Source organism: Macaca fascicularis, chromosome 5 (genome assembly GCF_037993035.2).
Source record: "Macaca fascicularis isolate 582-1 chromosome 5, T2T-MFA8v1.1".
NCBI lineage: Eukaryota > Metazoa > Chordata > Mammalia > Primates > Cercopithecidae > Macaca > Macaca fascicularis.
Genome location: NC_088379.1, coordinates 14,019,223 through 14,042,177, shown reverse-complemented (window position 1 = coordinate 14,042,177; position 22,955 = coordinate 14,019,223). Strand labels below are relative to the sequence as shown.

General features: G+C 42.4%; 1 long non-coding RNA gene across 1 annotated transcript in view; it reads left to right on the top strand.

Moving 5' to 3' along the window:
* Positions 1 to 13,881: 13,881 nt before the first annotated feature.
* The window catches only part of LOC135964382 (uncharacterized), a 246,022-nt gene continuing 236,948 nt past the window's right edge, over positions 13,882 to 22,955 (top strand). Inside the window, exons 1-2 of the long non-coding RNA XR_006698135.3 lie at positions 13,882 to 13,997; positions 15,961 to 16,038. This is a non-coding gene — a long non-coding RNA (uncharacterized lncRNA). The remainder of the gene's footprint in view (positions 13,998 to 15,960; positions 16,039 to 22,955) is intronic.

The window sequence follows — 22,955 nt, the reverse complement described above, 5'->3', positions numbered from 1 at the left end:
GATTGGGCTTTTATGAGCACTGTGGACATCCCGGGTTCAGTTCCTGGCTGCCCATCTCCTTCTGGTGCAGCTGAAGGTAGGAACCAGGAGTTATAGCATTTCTCACCTTTTGCAACTCATCACCTTCCTGTCTTGAGGCTTGCAAACTAGGTTTCATTTACCACTGCTCCTGCACTCCATCACTTAATGGGCAACCTAATTGGAAACCATTTGTCCAGATGTAAATGTTCATCTATAATTGTGGAGACCAAAGTAGTCCAAATAATTTTTGGTGACACGATCCACTTTGAAACTCTTTCTGGTGGACCTATGGAGAGCAAACATACCTACCATGCTTCCCTTGTAAGTAATTATCTATTCAGACTTCTTGCTGGCATTTTCTGAAATGTTAATGGAACATTAAATTCCAGTTTATTTCAGAACCCCTGTTTCTGCTAAAAAAGTTTCTCAGGGAAATTTTAAAAATGACAGCTAGACAGATAAATAAAACACAAGAGCAAGCTATTCTCTTTACCCAAGTAATTCCCTTCTAAAATGCAAAACACAAACAGGCATGGTGGCTAATGTATGTTATCCTAGCACTTTAGGAGGCCAAGGCAGGCAGATTACTTGAGCCCAGGAGTTCTAGAACAAGCTGGGCAAGTTGGCGAACCCTGTCTCTACAAAAAATACAAAAATTAGCCAGTCATGGTGGTGAGTGCCTGTAGTACCAGTTACTCGGGAGGCTGAGGTGGGAGGATCACCTGAGCCTTGCGGATGTTGAGGTTTGCAGTGAGCCATGATTGTGCCACTGCACTCTAGCCAGGGCAACAAAACAAGAAGCAAGACCATGTGTAAAAAAGGAAGGAAGGAAGGAAGGAAGGAAGGAAGGAAGGAAGGAAGGAAGGAAGGAAGGAAGGAAGGAAGGAAGGAAGGAAGGAAGGAGGGAAGGAGGGAAGGAGGGAAGGAGGGAAGGAGGGAAGGAGGGAAGGAAGGAAGGAGGGAAGGAAGGAAATTATAGCACAAAGGGAGAAATTAAAGTTTTAAAGCATAGTCACAAAAATGGAATTTAGAGATTTTCAAAAACTCATAGTATTTATTTTTTTCTTCCCAACATGGAGTCTTGCTCTGTCACCCAGGCTAGAGGGCAGTGGCCTGGCCTGATCTTGGCTCACTGCAACCTCCGCACCCCCAGGTTCAAGCAATTCTCTTGCTCAGCTTCCCAAGTAGCTGGAATTACAGGTGCATGCCACAAAGCCTGGCTGATTTTTGTATTTTTAGTAGAGATGGGGTTTCACTATGTTGGCCAGGCTGGTCTCGAACCCTGACCTTGTGATCCACCTGCCTCAGCCTCCCAAAGTGCTGGGATTATAGGGATGAGCCATCGTGCCCAGCCAACTCATACTATTTCAACTTTGAGAAGCATTCTCCCTATCCCATCTTTGGGTCCATTATACATGCTGAGAATTCCTGTCCTGGAGACAATGGGCCATATTAGAATATCCAGTCATTTCTTTCTGGGTTATCTTTAAGATAGCAGAGGGGATCCTTCAGGAAAGAGGGAACCTTCACTGGTTGCATCCTCCCTGAAGCCTTCTTGGAGCCTCCTCCCCATGAGAGGCAGGCAGGACTATTTTCTCTTTGCCTCCAAGTGGTACCCATTTCTTTTCCATTATTCTTTACTCATTTATACAGTACTTAGTTTTTTCATCTGTGTCAACGGACCATGAGCTCCCCAAGGACAGGGACTAGGTCTCATTCACTTTGGCGCATCTAATGACTATTTGTAGGTAGAAGGCATGAAACAAATCATCCAAGGTCACCATCTCAAACCCTCATCAGCCCTCACCAGGATGACTGCAACAGCCTCCTAACTGGTTTTTCTGACATTCCTTTGTCCTTCTCTGAACCATGTTCCCCTAGCAGCCAAGGAAGGCTTTAAGGTAAAAATCAGATTAGTCTTTCCGCTGCTTAATATCTTCTGATGCCAACTCTTGTCCTCACAATCAGTCCCAACTTCTCAGCATGGCTCAGGGGGCTTTTTGTCATCTTGACCTGGTTTAGCTCTCCAGCCTCATCTCTGTCTACTCTCCCCTCAGCTGAAGTTCCAGCCACCAGCAAACTACCATATTTCCCTAAATACATCCTATCTTCTCACATAATAGTAACTGATATTATAGAGCACTTGCTATGCTGTATACTTTATAATGGCTCTGTCTGCATCGTTAGTAAACCTCACACAGCCCTATATCATAGTCATTATTATTATTATTCCCTTTTTACAGCTGAGAAAACTGAGATTTGGTAAAGAAAGGAAACTGCTTCAGGCCAGATAGTTAAAGGCAGCTAAAAGTTATAAACAGGCCTGTGACTGACTCCAGAGTCTGTGATTTTGTCTACCACATTTCATTGAAGAAGAGGTGGTTTTCATGCTTAAGGAAATTTCATCTAGCTGAGAAGATGTGACTCTACCCAAATAAAGAGAAGTCACTGTATAAGAGTAACTCCAATGCCATGCTGAGAAGTGGGAGCTGAGTTTCTGAGGGACAGTCTGAGAGACGATGATGATCTTCTAGCAGAGAGGTGGTCTAATTCTAGTGTTGGCTGGTTGGGAAAAATAAGAGTGAGTTGAAAGTAAGCAGCGAGAAGGGGGAAGTCTGGACCACCCAGTAAGGATGCATTTGCAAGAGTTCTGACATGAGACAAAAGTGGAGGCTGTGCAATTGCAAAGAAAAGGACTGGTCCCACAGGCATTTAAAAACCACCTTGGGCTATAATTTTCTCTTTAATGAAACTGCTGATCCTGCTGTTATTCATGTCTGAGGACCTCAGAGGCATTTTAGAGACACCCCCTGGTGGCCATTTGCCACTGCGTGTGGCACTTAAAAAGCCCTCAGTGAGGGTTCAGGAGCCCCAGGTAGGCTTGACTCCTGGTGGAATAGCCTTAGGCAACTCATTGAAGCATCGTGGGTGATTGCCACATCTGTCATGGCAGCTCATTGAAGCATCATGGGTGATTGCCACATCTGTCATGCCAGGTGATCTGCTCATTGTATCCACCAATCAAATTGGAGTTTTGGCTTAGAAATACTGTTTCAGGACTTGGGAGTTCTCACCATGCATCAAGAGCTGTGAGTAACAGTGGGATCAGGTCTCGCTCCTCCTCTCCCTCAGGATGACACACCCAGTGAGACTGTCACTAATCACTGCTTCTGCAGTGTAAAACAGTGTGTGTGTGTATTAAAGACCTCACTTAAAAGCGAGGAGGAGAGACAAGGGTGTTCTGACGAGCATCCTAGCATCGTAGCCAAAGCAGAGGTGAGTCAGTTACATAAAAGCCCTGATAGGGCCCCCTCGGTGCTGATCTGAGTCCTGTGCAAACTCAACCTGTTGAAAACAAGCCAGAGGCCTCCAGAACCTTCAGCCGGGAAGAAAGGGAATTAGGATTCAGTCAAAGGGAACCTTAGTAAGAGCACAAAGCAGACACAGAGTAGGACTTAACTATATCCAGTCATAGTTTGAGAAAATTGATTCTTTTTTTTTTTAACATTTATTCATTCACTCTGCATTTTATAAGCATCCACTTATTACGTGGGTTTACTTGACTGTTGAACTGAACAGTTTCTTCTCCATGTGGAGAAGAAACACATCTTGTTCATCACCCTGTCATCAGGGCTACAATCGACAGTGGTGGACGCTCAGCTGAATGCCCCGGGGCTGGACCCCAGCCTCTGCTCTTGCTTACTAGGGCTGCTTTAGCCTGGAGGAACAGCCAGAATAAATGACGACTTCTTCCCGTAAACACAAGGTACTGTCTGTTTGTTTATCTGCACACCTTAAGAACTATGTGCTCCTAGAAGGAGCATGTTTTCAAATTGGTGGGCTCCAAAACGGAGTTTTCTAATTAGCACAAACATGTTCTTTATGCCAGAAGTGGCCATAGGTATTATGGGCCTAATGTTACGCTACTCTACTGCTGTATTTTTTTCAGGTAACGTTTATTCGGCACAATTGTATACCAGGTGTGATGTTCAGTTGTCCCCAGGTGTTCGGTCCTGCCCCATCACACAGATATGAATAGGGCAAAATACTGACTTTCGGTCCTGTAGGGAGACAGGCATATAACTAAGCAGTTTAAGGTAAGTTTTGACAAATATGCATGCACAGAAAGTAGGGGTACTTCCTGTGGTCTGGGTAGTGATGGAAAACTTCCAAAAAGTGACTTCTGGTTAGGTTTGGAAGAATGAGTAGGGTTTAGCCAGGAGAAGTGTGGGGACATGTTGCAGCCCAAGAACGGAGATGTGAGTAGACATAATGAATGTGAGCAAACTACAAGTTTCATAGGTCTGATAGGAACCAGAATGTATACTTTTTTAGACTCAAGTCAGATAAGTCCTTCTCCAGGAAGTCTTCCTGGATCCCTAGAGAAGGAGGGACGTATTCTCTTTTATTACTGCCCCGGACCTATTATCAGCTTCTGTTATTGTATTTGCCACATAGCACTGCAAACATTTATAATATGTGTATTTCCCTGTTAGACCGGGAGCTTGTTGAGATCAGAGAGTTAGTGTCTTTTTTATCTTTGTTTAGTAAATTGCACATGCTCTAGAACAGAGTAGGCGCTTCCTGCACATTTACTGAAGTAAATTCGTACATGGAGAATATGAAGAAGGTGTTCTTCCTCCCAGAGCCGAGTTGAGGGACAGATTATCTCTGTATTCATTACATTTAGGGGGCCTCCAAAATCTTTCTTGAATTTTTTAATGTAGATCTTTCTACCTAATCATAGAAACATATACATACATGTACATGTGTGTCTTAGATATACACTGGAAGCATTTATATCCAATTTATCAGTGCCTCTTTCTGGGGAGAGGGGTGGGAGGAGGGCAGTGGGGGACTATTTTAGGACCACTGGATGTGACTGTTTACAATGTGCACCCTATTTTCAAGAAGACCATTCATTTAGGAGTGAGTCTGTACTTTACAAATTTAAACAACAAAAAATAATCATAAAGGAAAACATCATGAGACTGTCAGTTATTTTTTACTTTCTTTTCAGGGTTTTTCTGTATTTCTCCAAAATATCCAAAAATGTATAGGCCTGGCTTTCATATTAAAAAGCTGTTAAAGTTAGTAAATAGTGGACAATTTAAGAAATATTAAAAAGCATAAAGGAGAAAATAAAAATGACCCACATTTTACCAGCCCCCAAATCTACAATTAACATTTTACTTAATAAAGTTTGTTTAATTTTTTGACTTAAAATATTATGTTTTTTTCTTTGAGTAATTTTGGATAATACAGAAATATACAAATAAAAAAATTCATTTCATCACTCAGAGATGACCCACTGTTGACACTTTTTGCATTTTCTTGCAGCCTTTTTCTATATTAGTTACAATCATAGCTCCCATTTGGTGAGTGTTTAATTTGAGCCTGGCAATGTGCTAAGTTCTTGCCAGACCTCTCGTTTAATTCCCACATAAGCCTGTGAGGTGGGAATTGTCAGCCCCACCTCAAAGAAGATACAAACTAAACATTAAGAAACTTGGATCCGCGGTGGCTCAAGCCTATAATCCCAGCACTTTGGGAGGCCGAGACGGGCGGATCACGAGGTCAGGAGATCGAGAGACGATCCCGGCTAACACGGTGAAACCCCGTCTCTACTAAAAAATACAAAAAATCTAGCCAGGCGAGGTGGCGGGCGCCTGTAGTCCCAGCTACTCGGGAGACTGAGGCAGGAGAATGGCGTAAACCCGGGAGGCGGAGCTTGCAGTGAGCTGAGATCCGGCCACTGCACTCCAGCCTGGGTGACAGAGCAAGACTCCGTCTCAAAAAAAAAAAAAAAAAAGAAACTTGGATCCTCTGCAATGTGAACCTAATGTTGTCTGACTCTAAACTTAATATTCTTAACGATTACAATTTACTCCTTCATAGTTGCACATGCCCACACACACACACTTGCTGTACACACAGACACACACAAGCTGTGGTCACATTGTGCCTTCCACTTAGTCATTTTTTTTTTTTTTTTTTGGTATTATTTGGTGTGCGTCTTATGAGGTCATGTAAAAATACTTTTAGAAATGTTTGGCAATTTTTAAAAGTTATATTTTAAGCAAATCAGTCTTGACTCAATTTTCCATTGACTGCTGGCCTTTGCCATCAGGCCTCCAGACATACTACATATCCAGTCCTCTGGGCTTTTTACTCCTTTATTCCTGCTTCCTCCTCAAACTGGGAGTAGGAAAAGCTGGGCAAGCTTTACTCATTTGTACTCAGAAGCTGTCAGGAAACTAACTGCCAAAATGCCTGCACTTTATGGCAGTACCTCATATGGGCATTGCTCTGAAGTCTCAAAGCCTTTCTTGCGAGTGTGTGTGTGTGTGTGCATGTGTGTGTGTGTTTAATGTGAATAACTTTGTCTGACTGAGACGGCATTTTCAAAATGGAGAAATTAATGGACAGGTTAAGCAATCAGGATACTATAAAATATTTAGCAAGGATTGCGACAAGCATTTAGGACATAGAGCACAAAACTTTTAGTAGACTGCAAACTGTTCACAAAAAAGTGGAAGAGATCACTGTGGGTTTTCTCAGCTCTGATATGTTAATCATGTGTATTGTGAATTCCCAGGGGGACCCAGAGTAACTGGTGCTCCCCAAACTTTCTTGACTAAGAACCTATTGAAGTGCAGGCAGCGTTCTTGGATAACTAGCATTCTGAAGTACATAGTTTGAGAACTACTAATCTACAGGTTTTCTATATAATGTTAATTCACTAATTTATTTTTACTCAATAGCTAATTAGGTCCTGGCTACTCAAAGTATGGTCTGTGGACCAGTGGTGTCTGCTTCCTCTAGGAGCTCCTTAGAAATACAGAAGCTGTGTTCTACCTCCCCTGTCCTTCCCCACATAGACAGATTTAGAATCTGCATTTTAATAAGATTGACAGGTCGTACACAGGAATAGTAAAGTTAGAAGCAGACACACTGCTGATAAGGACACAAAAGTTGTTAATATAGAAGTCACACAGAGTTCAATTTAATAAAGTGTTTCACACATGTATTTAAGGTAATGTACAGTAAACACAGGAAGTGAAAAATGTATTTGGACACTGCTTTCTCAAAATGCTGGTCATTTCCTCTGAGGGTATATTCTGGTGTTGGCTCAACAAGGAACTCAAACAACTGTGAGCCCACAGCTTTCTCTGAGTCCTTTTTCTTGTCCTTTTTAGGAGAGGGTGCAGTCCCATAGCATGTCCACATTTGGAACCGGTATGACATGCAGCCACATCCCATCAGCTAATAGCACTAGGTGGTGAGGCCCCTGGAGAGGGGTTTCAGCTGGGAACACACAGCTAAAGCCCCTTTAATTGCCCAGTCAGCTGTCAGGGCTGTAAACACATTTCTTCCCATTCAGAGCCGTTTGCCCCTCTCTGTGACCTCTCATGGCTCTCAGACCCTAGCCACGTGGCCCAGATGGCATAATCTGTCAGGCCGAAGCAGGTGATAGTAGGGCTTGCTGTTAGGTAATCAGTGACTATAATTAGCTGGGGTGGAAGGGATAATGGGACCAACTGCAGGGCTGTGGGGAGGGGGCTGGGGCCAGGGGAAGCCCTGGATGGATGAGAGGGAGCCCAGTAGGAGGGAGGCTTGTTACCTGCCCTCCTTATTTCTCCTTTCCCCTTCCTCCTTCTTCCTCTAGTATTATGTTTTGTAGCACATGGAGTATGTGTGTGCTGGAGGCGTCATCCTCAATGAGGGAGGTCAGGGTTGAGCACTGGCAATTCAGTAAGTGAGTCGTTTGGCAGCCCTGATCAATTTTATTTCACAGAAGCTGTTCCAGAAATCTATGGTGCTTTGGTAATTAGTTGGCTACAAGGACCTTGTGGGAGCAAGGGTCAGGGTGGGGGTGGTGTGCTGTAGAGGTTTAGAACTTGATTCTGGGGAGTCAGACACACTGGCATTCAGACCCTGGCTCTGCTGTCACCAGCCAGGTGAGCTTAGGCTGGTGTAGCAGCCTCTCTGCGTCTCTTACAATAACAGCTCCCAATGCTCAACTTCTGGGCATGTTGTCAGTGCCAAGTAAACATGGCCATCAACACTTCCTGAAACATGCTTAATCTATAGTAGATACTCTGAAAATATCATTTTATTTCTCCTTTCTTTCTTGATAGGAATGATTTTGTACATGATGTCCATGATATGGAAATAACCAACCAAAAAATTGCTATTAACAGATCTTAGAAGGTGTCTTTGATAACAGGTGAAACTCGGTTATGTTTATCAAAAAGAGGTTGACAGGTGGCTGGGTGCACTGACTCACACCTGCAAGCCCAGCACTTTGGGAGGCTGAGGCAGGTGTATTGCTTGAGGTCAGGAGTTCGAGACCAGCTTGACCAACATGATGAAACGCCCCCCCCCCTCCCCCACTTCTACTAAAAATACAAAAATTAGCTGGGCATGGTGGCACGTGCCTGTAGTCCCAGCAACTCTGGAGGCTGAGGCAAGGGAATTGCTTGAACCTGGGGATGGAGGTTGTAGTGAGCTGAGATCTCACCACTGCACTCCAGCCTGGGCAACAAAGCAAGACTCTGTCTCAAAGTCTAAAACAAACAAACAAACAAACAAAAAAAGAGGTTGACAGATAAAGCTGGCTTTGTTTGTAACTTTTATCAGGAGAACTGTCCCTTCATTTTCTAAATCAAAGCGAAAGAGATAGCGCAGTCTACGAGTAAACATTGAAGCCTTGTGTATTTGTCCTGTGGCCACAGATGATGGTTTTCCTGGAACAGAACGTGCATTGTGGAGTGCACTGGACACATTGTTGGAGCTTGTCCACTTCTGTTTTGTTGAAGGTCTAAACTTCTCCTCTCATCTATCCTCTCCACCTCCTAGAATTGTTTTCTCCTTTTCCCCTCCCTTAATAAAAAATATATATATAATTAATAGCTGTAAGCTACTTATATGTCCAACTATGAATATATATCTCTCTATATATATCCTATATATATCTCTCTCTATATATCCTATATATATCTATATATCCTATATCTCTCTCTATATATCCTATATATATCTATATATATCCTATATACATCTCCCTCTATATCCTATATATATCTCTATATATATCCTATATATATACCTAGAGATGAAAAAAGGTAACAAAAACCACCTATAATTTCAGAAATAACCAGTTAACACTTTGGTTTATATTCTACATCCATCTGGACACAGATATTTTTCATCAAAATGAGTCATATTTGCTCACTTGGTACATGTTTCCCCCTGCCCCCCTTAATATATTCAATCTTATTCTATGTCAAAAGGTACATTTCTATAACATCATTTAAAAGTTTTTTGTATAATAGTTTGTTGACTCTTAATGGGCAGAATCGTACCAATCTTTTTTTCCTCACTATTTTTTCAGTTGAGATAATTCACATACCATAAAATTCACCCCTTTAAAGTGTAGCTTTTAGTGTTTCCACAAAGTTGTGTAGCTTTTAGTGTTCAGTAGCTTTTAGTGTTTCCACAAAGTTGTGTAATTCTGTTACTGAATTTCAGAACATTTCTTATCCATTTGAGGTCACTCCCTATTCCCTGCCTCCTCCAACCCCTAGCTAATGGTAACTAGAGTACTGTTAAGATGCCATGAACTATTTGAGTCAGCTCTTCATAGTTGGATATGTAAGTTGCTTACAGCTATTTATTATTTCAAACAATACTATAATGATCAGTCTGTACAACTGTGGTCCAATTAGATTATATTTTTGAGCTGTCAAGGTTAATACACACATGTTGTTTAAATTTGAAAAGGAGTGTTACATTTGGGATCATGTGGTTTTGGGAAAATTGAGAATTAAATCTCTAAATCTGCAGAATGTTAAACATTGGAGCTTTCCCAAGGAAAATACTCAAAAAGACTTAAGCGATAACAAAAGTGGTCATTGCAAAATTGCTTTTGCAAATAACTACCTGTGGAGTTTGCCAGATGTTTGAAGTTATGAAATTATACTACTCTGCAGTTTTGCAGTAGAGGTTAATTCCTCACTCCACCCCTTGAGTGACAGTCAAAATTGTGTTTTGTGTCCCTCTGAACAGCATGAGGACCTGGTAGAGAGAGGAGGTGTGAGGTGGAACCAATTCTGTTTATAATTTTTAGGACTGATTTTGAAAGTTTGACTTAAAAAAATAGATCTTAATCTGATATAAAAAATCTGGTAATTACATTTAAAAGCCCTGTATACCTTTGCACACACAGACTGTATTTAAACATTCATTCCAATAATAATTATTATAATACTTCACATGAATTGGAGAGTTATGAGACTATGAGGCCCAGGTGTTATGTATGCTAAGTGTTTCATATTCATTATTTCATTCCACAGCCTTGCAAAATCATCTATTAGATTGTTTAAAAAATGGATGTCATAAGTTTGCACAAGGTAAATGATGGTCAAGTAACAAGCTACTCGTGGTGTCGGTTTGGCATGTCCATTGTTCCTTAGTCATTTATTCCTTCCCAGTGCCTGACTCACTGCCTGCAGTCTGCACCACCCCATCTCTATCCTTACCTGAGAACCACATGAGAAATGGGCAGGGCTGGGCCTTAGTGGAGAGAGCATGGTTTGAATCTTGGTCCTACCACTTCCATGCCACCTTGGGCAAGTTACTTGGTGACTCTGGCTCAGCTTCCTTATCTGTACAATGAAGATAAGAGTATCTGCTTTAAGCATTTGTGGTGCCAGCTAAATAATTCTATGACATGAAGCTAAGAAGTGTGTAAGCTCTCACTTGCTGTGGCAGGGTTGATCCAGCCTTGAGGTGACAGCACCAAGCCTGTCACCAGAGATAGTTACAGAAGAGATCTCAGTGATCAGCCATCTCCCCCCATCCTTTTACATTTGGGAAACCCGGGGGCTCCAGAGAGGAAGTGACTGTGAAAAATTACATTGCTTGTCAGCAGCAGAATCTTTCTAATGATTCTCTGAAGTGATCTGCTTAGTTCCTGTTTACGTTCCTCTAAAGCAAAGACTGTAGTGGCTTTATAAGCATCTGAGAGCTGTGCTCTATTTCTGTACTCTTGCTCCCAGGGTTCCCTTATTTAGTCTTTGCTCTAATACACAGCTCAGGGGTTACTGGACTCCCTTGCATTGTCCCAGCACTGGGATTGACTGTGTGTTTAATCGCCACTGACAACCAGGCACTGTGCCCTCAGTACATTCTAACAAATGCCCTGTGAGAGAAACCAACATAGTCATTTTGCAGATGTGGAAACAGAGGCAGAAATAAGAAGCTGTGCCTAAGGTCACCCAGATACAAAATGAAGAAAACTTAGGAAAATTGCATCGTGATCAAGAGCTCTGACCTTGGCAAGTTTCTTAGCCCATTTGTCTCCTTGCTTTCTGTAAAATGGAGTAATAAGAGTATCTGCCCTAAAAGGAGGTGGTAGGGATTATTAAGGCTTGTAAAGTGCTTGGAGGAATGCCTGGCACATAGTATGAGCTCGATAAATGTCAGCCTTAAACACAACAAACAAAACCAAACTGCTTCTAAAGTTTGTGTCCTTTCTGCAACTCCCTGACGCCTCACAAGGAATCAGGGAATTGAATTCCTACTTAGAAACTCGGAGCAAGGTTAAAGATTGCAAGGCGTTGGAAAGTGTGGCCTACTTAGAAAGCATAGTCACTCACATACACACACATATAGCTACTTTTAATAGCTGGTAAGAGCCAGAGAAAATCCAATTACAGATGAGTCAATCGATTAAAAAAAAAGAGGGCAGAATAAATGAAAGAATGTTGGAGAGACACAGAACCAAATTACAACCGGATAATAGAATTAAGGTCTGTAGAACAAACCGGGAGAAATAGCAAAGGGATACAGGCTGGAGACGCTTTCACAGCTTTGTAATGATTTGATTCTTTCCGAACCCCTAGACTCCAAAGAGCGGTTATAGGACCAACGCCCCAAACAAGTGGGTGGATCAGAAACAGCCGGAATTGTGTTTGGCAAATCATAGTTTGTGGAGAAATGAACCACATGTGGCCTGGGGAAGAAGAGGATTGTGTTTGAGTTAAACAGATGCTCCTAGTTAAGGGTGAGAGTCGCCGGCCCAGATGCAAGCCGACTTCGATTAGCAAAGGTATAGCCTTGCTCCAAAATATTGTTTGCTAAGACATTCTTCCTTTGTTTTCAAAGAAACATCTCTCTGTTAAATAGGATTACTCTCTTGCGTATACCTAAGCCAAAGCAAAACACATGCACTTTTCATTTTATTTTTCAGGTTGCGGGGACAGCAAGGTGGGGCTGTTAATTTCAGCACCAACCTCTACAGCTGTGTCTATTATTGGTGGGCTCTAGAATAACATCCGTTTCTATGTATTTATGGAAAGGCGTTCTTAACTAGGCCACATAAAAAGCGAGCGCATCTATAAATAAATTAAGGAGGCTGCAAGGCGCGGGCGGCTGCCCCTCTGCTGCGGCCTCGCAGGCCCTGCCGCGCAGCTGTCGTCTTTGTGCCCGGCTTTGCGCGCTCCATTGTGGACGCGATTACCCCGGCCTGGGGCGGCGCGTGCGGGGGCGGGGCGCACCTTCGCCGCCGACGGCTGGGGATTGGCTCCAGGGTCTAGGCTGGGCTACTTCGCGACTGGGGCTGGCCTTGCTGGGCTGCGAGGTTCATGGCCTGTGACTTGGCGGGTGCAGGTGACCTGGCGGCGGTCACTTCCTGGGAGCCAGCTGCAGCTACCCGGTCTCAGGCTGGGCTGGACTGACAGATGGTGACGTTGGGGGTGGGCGTACGGTGGGGCAGGGGGAGGACAGTACAAAACAAGAATAAGAAAATGACTGGATAGACAAGATTAAACAGGTCAAAGCTGGGGTAGGGAGGATACGGATGAGGGAAACTTCTTTCAAAGCTTGAGAGCCCAATCCTTTCTTTCCACCTTAGGATGGGTGCCCCTCCTGGGCTCCTCCCTCTGGAACAGGCGTGAAGGATCCGAGTTCTACTTGCAGGTGGAGATTTAAGATAATAAAGGCAGTACTTTTCACTAGAGAAATGGAGCAAAGAGCTTCTATTTGCTTGGCAATCATTTCTGGGTTTTGTAGGAATCTTGTCTCGAAAAGGATCTCGTTGTGGTCCCTGGACCTGCGCCAACAGTTTCTCCAGTTCAAAAAGCAGACTCGGGGCCCGCAGAGCCACCGAGTCAGAACCTGCTGTTTTCTAGGATCTCCTGGAGGTTCCTGGATAGACTCCATTTGAAAAAGCTCTGGTCTGCAGCACTGATTCTTAACCCTGGCAGAAGTTATGAGTTGAATTGTGTTCTTCAAAATGATGTTGAAGTCCTAATCCGCAGAACCTGTAAATGTGACCTTATTTGGAAATAGGGTCTTCACAAATGATCAAGTTAAGATGAGGCTATTAGAATGGATGGACCCAAATCCAACGTGACTGTGTTCATATAAAAAGGGGAAATTGAAGCACTGAGACAGATGTGAACACAGGGAGGATTTAATGTGAAGATGAAGGCAGAGATCAGGGTAATGCATCTTCAAGACAAGGAAAGCCAAAGTCTGATGGGAACCACCAGGTGCTAGGAGTGAGGCGCGGAACAGATTTTCCCTCATGGCCTTCAGAAGGAACCAACCCTATCTACACTTTGGTCTCCCACTTCTAACTTCCAGAACTGTAAGACAACATATTTCTGTTGTTTAAACCACCTTGTTTGTGATACTTTGTTACAACAGCACTAGCAAACCAATACACCTGGGTACTCCTAAGAATAACCCAGGTTTCTGAGCTCACATCTGAAATGTTTTCAATCAGAATACCTAGGAGCGGGGCCAATGGAACAACATTTTCTAAATATCCCTTGGGTGATTCTAAGGTAGTTGGGAGTTTGGGAACTAGTGAGCCTGTCTCCCTTCCTTTGCAGTGTGGTGCAGAAGGAAGAGAGTTAGAGCTGAGGCCGACGATGTAAGATCTGCTCTTCTTGCTGCATGACTGGGTAAGTCATGGCCTCTCTGAGCCTTACAGTGTTCTCCCTAAATCCAGATGCTTGCCTTCACCAGCTACCTGGGAAGCTTCTAGTGATGACGATTCATCACCTGATGGGGCATCCCAATCTATCATGGAAAGTTTGAACTGCTTAGAGAAATCTTTAAATACAGTCAAAACCTGCTGTGATTATCTCCATGATAAAGATGAGGAAACTGATGTCCTGAGAGATTAAGTAACTTGCCCAAGGCCAAACAGTCAGTATGGGGCCGACTGTGGATTGAATGCAGGCAGCTGTCAGAATCTATCCTCCTGGCCACTTGTAATACCCAGACTGACATAAGTTTACAAAGGGCTATCACACTGGTGACTCAAACAAGACTCCTGCCAGCCCTGGGAGACAGAGACCCAGCGTCCATTTCTGACCCTCAAACCTGGATTGTGTGGGTGGTGTATGAGGCTGGAGGAGGCATCCTGGGCATGGAATTTGCCATGTGTGCAATCTAGAACCTGAATGAGTTGGACGGGGATGCCAGGGTATGAATTTGATTCTTGTGTCAGGGCCTGCACCTGACCCCAACTCCCTCAGTAACCTGGGGCAGTTTGTCTTGCTCTGTGGTCCTCAGTGTTCACACCTGTGAGACGGGGCTAATAGAATCTACCTTTCCTACCTTGTAGCAGTCTTGGGGGCTCCAGTGAGATCACAGATAGGAATATGCCTTGTGAGTCACAAATATGATCGTTACTACAGCTTCGCCTGAGAAGAGAACTTAGCTATTTCCATGAAAAGACCTCTCCTCACTAGGGCAACTCTGGCAATTGCTCCTCCTCACCAACCATTTTATTTCTGCTCATTTCTACCAAGCCATTTCCTTCCAGGCTTGGGCAGAAGTGGGGTTTGGAGAAGGGAATTAGTCAGGGGTGAGGTCTTGTAGGAAGCAGTAAGTTCAGTAATATACTGCCCTACTTTCAGGACACACCCTTTGATCTCCGAAATCAAAGACAATGTGCCTCGCTCCCTTCTAATAGATTATACCTGAGCTGCATTTTCGTTTTCTTTTCTTTATGTTTTTAAGTTCGAGGATACATGTGCAGGACATGCAGATTTGTTACATAGGTAAACATGTGCTATGGTGACTTGCTGCACATATCAACCCATCACCTAGGTATTAAGCCCCACATGCATTAGCTATTTATTCTGATGCTCTCCCTGCCCCCATACCGCCCCCCCACCCAGAGGCCCCAGTGTGTGTTGCTCCCCTCTGTGCCCATGTGTTCTCATTGTTCAGCTCCCACTTATAAGTGAGAACATGTGGTGTTTGGTTTTCTGTTTCTGCATTAGTTTGTTGAGGATAATGGCTTCCTGCTTCATCCATGTCCCTGTAAAGGACAGGATCTCATTCCTTTTTATGGATGCATAGTATTCCATGGTGTATATGTACCACATTTTCTTTTTTTTATTATTATACTTTAAGTTCTAGGGTACATGTGCGCAACGTGCGGGTTTTGTTACATATGTATACGTGTGCCGTGTTGGTGTGCTTCACCCATTAACTCATCATTTGCATTAGGTACTTGAAATACCTGACTTGCATTTTATAAGGGTGGGTCTGTCTGTTCCTTCTTTCCCTTAGAAATCTGAATGCCCCTTCATCTCCTCCCCACCTCCATACACCTCCACTAATAGGCAGGGCCTGGTTCACCCATCAGAGTCTAAAATTCCCAGTAGTATTATTCCCACCCCCTATTTTCTCATTGATGTTTTTTATTCATTCATTCCTCTGGTATTCCCTTGGTGTTTACTCTGTTCCAGATGCTGTGTGGGTACTAGGAATATCAAGTGGATTAAGATGAGCTCCTTGCTCCAGAAACTTACAAGCAATCTAATGTTAAAGCTGCACATAACTCATATTGGTTCTCAAGGTTGTCTCTGCTTACAGGCCTCATAATAAACCTTCTCCTTTCCCTTGCAGTGTGGTGGAGAAGAAAGAGAGTTGGAGCTGAGGCAGATGATGTAAGATCTGCTCTTACTTCTTGCTGTGTGACCTTGGGTAAGTCATAGCCTCTCTGAGCCTACATATTTATCTGCAAATTTAGATCAGCAATAAAGATATAAGATTCAGTGAGAGTTAACTATGAGCCAGCTGCTATTCTAAGTGCTTTACTTATGTCAACAGTTAACAACTTTAGGAGATAAATGTTAATGTCTTTATTTTACACATGAAGCAACTGAGACATAGAGAAGTTAATTAATTTATCAGGAATCACAAAACTAATTGCTTGCAGAACAAGAGTCAAGCCTAGGCTATCTGATTCCAGAACCCAGGTCCCTAACCCTCTGTATTAACCTGCTTCCATAAGCTGCCCATTATTCCAGTTTACCTCAGGGGGTCTGTGAACAGATATAACTACTCTAATGAATGCATGAAGAAGGGGGAGGAGGAGGTGCCAGGAAAAGGAGAAACAATTCCTTCTTTGGCAAAGAAGTCTTACATGTCTTTACCAAAAGGTCTTAACATTTTCTCAAAAAAATTTTTTTTCTTATTTAGTTGCACATATACAACAAGTCTTCTATAATAGGGAAAAATAAGAGGGAGATGTAGAGGAAATAAAAAGGATGAAGTTTTTCCCATTTTAGGAACTTTGGGTAAAAAAAAACATTGAGTGTGCAGATTGTGTATCAGACATTGTGTTGGATACTCTTGTATGAATAATCTATAATCTATCGATTGATTGAGGGATGATATAATCCTACACACTACAGAGGTATTAATATCCCAGTTTTACAGATGAGGATATGGAGGCTTAGAGAGGTGACATGCCTTATTCAGGGACGGTTAGTGGCAGAGCCTGGATTTTACCCAAGAAAATTCTGATTGCCAAGCCAATGTTCTTATATCTCTCTTAGCTCTTGAACAGACAGGAGTTAGCAAATCTCCTGTGTAGTTGAAATTCAGTCTTCTCTCCTCTTCCTTCCTTCATTGATTAGTAATTTTCAGAGCAATTTCTACATACTATTAATCCATGGATAATTCAACAAAAGCAATTCCACAATCCCAGCTTTTAGGGAGATGTGTTTGTATATATATATATAAAGTTGTTTATATAAATATGTTTTATTTATATATATGTATTTTTTTTCCCTTGTATGAAGGCTTGATAATTCCTATATGGGATAAGCTATTGATCTGAAGGAGCCAAAGAAGGCTCTAGTCTTGGATTGAATACTAAATTTTATGTGATGCTACCAAGCCATATCTTTTTTTAAAATATACTTTATTTTGTTAGAGGCATTTTAGTTTCACAGCAAATTTGAGAGGAAGGTACAGATATTTCCCATATCTCTCCTACCTCCACAAAACCACAGCTTCCTCAATTATTAGCATCCCTCACCAGAGTGATACATTTGCTACAATTGATGTAGCTACATTGATGTATCATAATCAGCTAAAGTCCATAGTTTACATTGGGGTTTGTTCATATTTTGGCTTTTTAAATCAATAGTTTGTGGGGAACAGGAGGTGTTCGGTTACATGGATAAGTTATTTAGGTGTGATTTCTGAGATTTTGGTGCACCCATCACCCGAGCAGTGTACACTGCACCCCGTGTGTAGTCTCTTATTCCTCAACCTCCTCCTACCCTTCCCCGCAAGTCCCCAGAATTCATTATGTTATTCTTGTGCCTTTGCATCCTCATAGCTTAGGGAGCCATAGTTTTAAATTATTATATAATTTTATCTTCCGTAACATACAAGATTTACCCGAGGAATCCCTACTTCAAATAAAAACTCTGGTGCCCGAAGGAGAGGCTTATTCTATCTCTCTCTTCCTCACTTCTGGTTTGTTAGAATCTGGATTTGAGTGCTGCTTCCTGTGCCACGCCGACTTGATTTGTACAACCCAAAGGTCAGGGCAGCAAAGCCGGGGGAGCTGTTTCTTTCTAACTTCAAGAACTCATGGGACTAGGTACATTAAAAACAGGGTTATTCCCAGTTCTTTTTGTTGCTTAAATAGATTGGCTTTTCAGTATTATGTTCTGTGCCGGTAGTTCTAAGCTATCACAGGTAACAAAATCATAATTAAAATGATGTGTGTGAAGTTAATGTTGGTGAAAAAACGCATGTAAAGCTGTACAGTGCAAGAATGGCCAAAATCGAAGGCATTTTTTTTCCCTTTTGCAAGGGAGGCATGTATAAATTCAACTAAACTCAACTAAACATGCTCATAGAAAACCTAAAGCCCAAGAGATGTACACTTCCTTAAAAAGGAGAAGGTTAAAGGAAAATGGTACCTATTTAATCCCTATATTGTGCCAGGCAGTTAGACTCTTTCACTGGACTCTCTCCTTTAATCCTCCCAACAACTCTGAAATGAATCTATTATTATAAAGTAGGCATGGAATTATTTGAGATGATGCAAATAAGATACCAAGTCGAGTGCCTGGAACATAGTAATTGTTCAAGAATATGTTGCTTAATGTCCACAGAGATTCAACGACTTGCCTATGATCACACATCTAAGGAGAGGCAGAACAGGGATCCCATGCAGACAGATTTGGTCCCAAGATCACTCATACACTCATGGTGCTACCAAGGCACATTTTTTGCAGGAAAGACAAAAGACAACCTTTGATTTATTATTATTTTTTAAATGACCTGGAATTCTAATTCCCCAGGGCCAGTCTTGTCTCTGGCCTTTTTTGTTAGTTTTTCCCTGATTCTCTACTTATCCACTCTAATTAGTAAGAGACCACCATATAGTCCCCATTTTAGCCCCTTTCCCAGCTCAAAATCTGAAAAGAAACATGAGAACTCAGAAAACACTGGAAGACATCACTATTACGGGCCTTTCTCAAGTCCCATACTAGTGAGTCCTTCTCTCCATTGTGACTCACATCCCATCACCCTTCCTCCTCCCAGGACAAACAGGGTTATGACTCACTGTGGCTTCTGACAGCCTTAAAAGAACCATGAACTTGTGCCCAACCCTTGAAGGTCAAGGAGTACTATCATTCTTTAAGCCACACCATTGTGAACATACTTTTTCCTTTAGCCAAGGGGAACACCATGCCTCTGTGGGTTTTTCCCTTTAGACTAATATATTTCTTCTTGGTTCCACCCTGAGAGGACTGTCAGTCAAGGGGGGCATTTTTGGGTTTGAGGTCAGCTTACAAAAGCTGCAGGGCAGAGGCCTTAGGTGAATTCTGGGGATTTACAAAAGAATCAGAGACTGGGGAAGCCAAGTGTTCTGTGAAGTGAAGCTTATCAGGAATAATTCTAGCAAAAGCAGGGACCCCTCAGTGCTATGTCATTACGGGCCTCTGGGCCTGTGGCTTCATGGGCAGGAGATAATTAGCAGACAGCTCATCCTGGAGGAAAGCAGAGAATGAGCTTTGGAACTAGTTCCCCTGCCTCCAGTTTGGCTTCCCTCCAGCTTGCCCCATTATCATGTCATGCTCACGCTAAAGATCTTTAATGCTTCCCTTTCATCTCTATTTAACAAGGGGAAGAATATTTTTATAGCTTAAATGGAAAGGAAACAAGAAACACACCTCTTCTACTATGCCTCCCTGCTTTACCTGAACAACTGCTCCTGGTTCTCCAAGGCTCAGCTCCGCTGTTGCCTCTTCTGATTTGCCAAGTGGGGCTAGGTGCCTGCTCTGTGCATTTGCTATACACTTTGAACTCCTTCTAGCCCAGCCCTAATGCATTGTACTTTGGTTTTGCATTTAGTCATCTAGCTTCCCAACCATGCCATGAGCTCCTCAATGGACAGGGCCTTGTTAGCTCTAGCAGCATAGTAGGCATTCAAAATGGTGGGCACTGTAGCAGGGTGGTTGAGAAACTTATCTGCGTCTCATTTGATGCCACAGAGTTACTGGAAATGAAGGAAAGGCGTTCCTTCCTCTCCTAGCAAAGTTAACAAGTCTATGTTACGGAGATCTGAATTTTCTTTACTCTTCATGAAAGTAGTAGCCTTTCTGAGTTTCAAAGATGGGGGAAAAAAAAAAAAAAAAAAGAAATAGGCAAGCCTCTCCCAAACTCAGTTCTAATCCCACAACATTTTTCTTTCTTGCTTGAAGGTACAGACCCATTGAGGTATAGTCTAAAGTAGAGAGGGACTTCTTCAAGATTTGAAGACAGTGGAGGCATAATCAGTGAGTTGGCTGGATCTTCAGGGACTGGGTCAAGGGCATGGTTGTGGGAGTGTTCAGTGAGTTGCTCCAGCTGGAAGATGGGTTCCTAGAAGGGGGTGCCTTCATGAGGGCCTGGGAGGGCTGAGTATTGAGTGTGGTGGCCTCAGGAACCCCGTGGCTGAGCTGGTACAGAGGGAAGGGGAGCTACTAGCATAACCACTCATTTTTTGGTGGTCTATGACAACCGAGCAAGGACTTACATATAGCAGTAGCACCAGGGATGGAAAATGAATGCTGAGGCTGTTGTGTCCTTACGATACCACTCTCTGTTTACCATTTTCCTGAGCTGGTAAACTCTAGCATACTTACATGACCCAAATGAAAGAGACAGATTCCAAAAAGAAAGAAAAAAAAAAGGACTAAAGCTTTCTTGGAGTGCTTTTGCATAGCAAAGAAGCCTTGTGAACAAAGAAAGCAGATCACTAGCCTAGGAAATAAGTCAGCTGGAATGAGAAAGGTTTCAATCCGGTAAGCATATGCCATTGGCCCTCTGTATCTGTGGGTTCCGCATTTGTGGATTCAACCAACCGTGGATCAAAAATATTTGAAAAAATAAAGGATGGTTGTGTCTGTACAAACTTTTTTTTCCCTTGACATTATTTCCTAAACAATGCAATATAATAACTATTTACATAGAATTTACATTGTATTAATATAAGCAAACTAGTGACTAAATTATATAGGAGAATGCATAAGTTATGTGCAAATATGATGCCACTTTGTATAGGGAACTTCAGCATCTGTGAATTTTGATATCCACTGGGGATCCTGGAACTAATCAGTTACTGAGGGGTGACTGTATAGGCTACACTGGCTCTAGGGTAGGAGCTGGGATATCATGACGGACAAGTCATAGACCCCTCTTGGTGCTGCTCCTTTGCAGCCTGTCATGCAGACCAGACGGCTACATTATCAGGACTGCAGTATAATTTTTGATACATTGAGGCAGAGGGAAGCACTCAGCAGGAGAACTTAGCCTGGATTGAGAGAGGAAGAGAGGGATTCCTGGAGTAGATGGCACTTGGACTAATCTTTGAAGGTTAATATAAACTAAGTTTATGATTAAAAAAAAAAAAAACCAAACCAAACAAAACAAAACAAAAAACAGTAAGGGTATTTCAAACACCAGAAAGTTAGTCAGAGATAGATAGAAAGGTATATGAGCTATCCTGGGGAGTGGGGGAACTGACATGTAATTGGATACTACTGGAAAGTGAAATGCGTCACCTTAATAGTGAGATAAATGATTAGAGAGTTTGATAGGGCCAGAGCCAGATAACTCTGGACTTGATCTCAAAGATGATAGGCAGAGATTAGAAGGTTTTAAGCAAGTCAAATTTCTTCTTTAAAAAGATAGATTAATTAAGGCAAAGGTAGGTGTTCCAACAGAGAAATTCTGAAACCTCAGTGATTAAATGCCATGCAAGATTATTTTTCAGTGACATGTATTTCAATTGGTAAGAGCAAGGGGTCTGTTCACGGAAGGTATTGAGAGTTGCAGGTGGACGTAGGCTCTGCCCTTTTCTAGACATGACTTCTAAACTCTGGCCGTTGACCTCAAGCCAGCAGATGAGGCAAGGAAACTGAGAAGGCTTGTGCAGAAAGTGTTTAAGGATTAGGACAGGGAATGAATACATCACTTGCATCTACATTCCACTGTCCAGAGATCAGTCAACACAGTCACACTGCCGCTGCTACCAGCAAGGGAGCCTGGGAAATGTCGCTGTACAGGAAGAAACATCTACCCTTCATAGTTCTTAGTTGGGACAGACCTCTGTAACAAAAAAATAGATTAACAAGAGAAAACCAGGAGTTTATTAACATGTATATACTTCAAGTATACATTGGAGATATGCAAGGATAAGTAAATCTCACAGAAGTGGCTTTGAATTCAGGTTTAAATACCATGTCTGTTGAAATGAAAATAAGGTTGTAGGGAAGGCTGGTTATGGAGAAATACCCAGGAAAATCCCAGTGAACAAGGGTAAGGTTTATTATGCAGATTAAGTCAGTACCTTCTCCATTGATAAGAGTCTTTAGAGATGTAATCATCCTTTTCCTGGTACAAAGAAGGAGACACCCTTCTATGATTTGAATGTGTCTCCCAAAGTATATGGGTTGAAAACTTAATTCCCAACACAACACTGTTGAGAGGTAGCACCTTTAAGATGTTTTTAGGCCGTGAGGATGAGTTTAGCCCCCTCTCTTGTTCCTTGCCTGTGATCATGATGCCCTCTGCCATGCAATGATGCAACAACCAGACTTCTTAGACTTCAGAACCGTGAGCCAAATAAATTTCTGTCCATTTTAAATGACCTAATCTGTGGTATGCTGTTATAGAAGCATAAAACAGACTAAGATTCTTGCATATGGAGTTTTTTTTTTTTAATAGATGCAAATTTTCTTTTCAAAAGGGTAACTTCTACTCTGTTTTCAGAGATTCTCTTGTGTCTGCAGGGTCTCAAAATAATTGGCTCAAGATAATACTATGCCAAAGAGGCATATTTTGAGGTGGCATGTTTTGGTCTCCTGCCTAGCCAAGATGTTGCTCTGGAGGAAAGAAAAACCAGTTTGGTGAATGGTTAGTTTATCTCAGCTCAAAAATAGTACTTTGCCACAGTAAAAAATAAATTGAAAAGACAGAAGACAAAAGGACTATAGCAGCAGTCCATGCTAGAGGTGATGGTAGCCTAAAAGTGGTGGGAAGAGAGATTAGAGAAATAATATGAGAATGTGTACAGAGACAGAATTGGCAGCCTTGAAGTATGGATG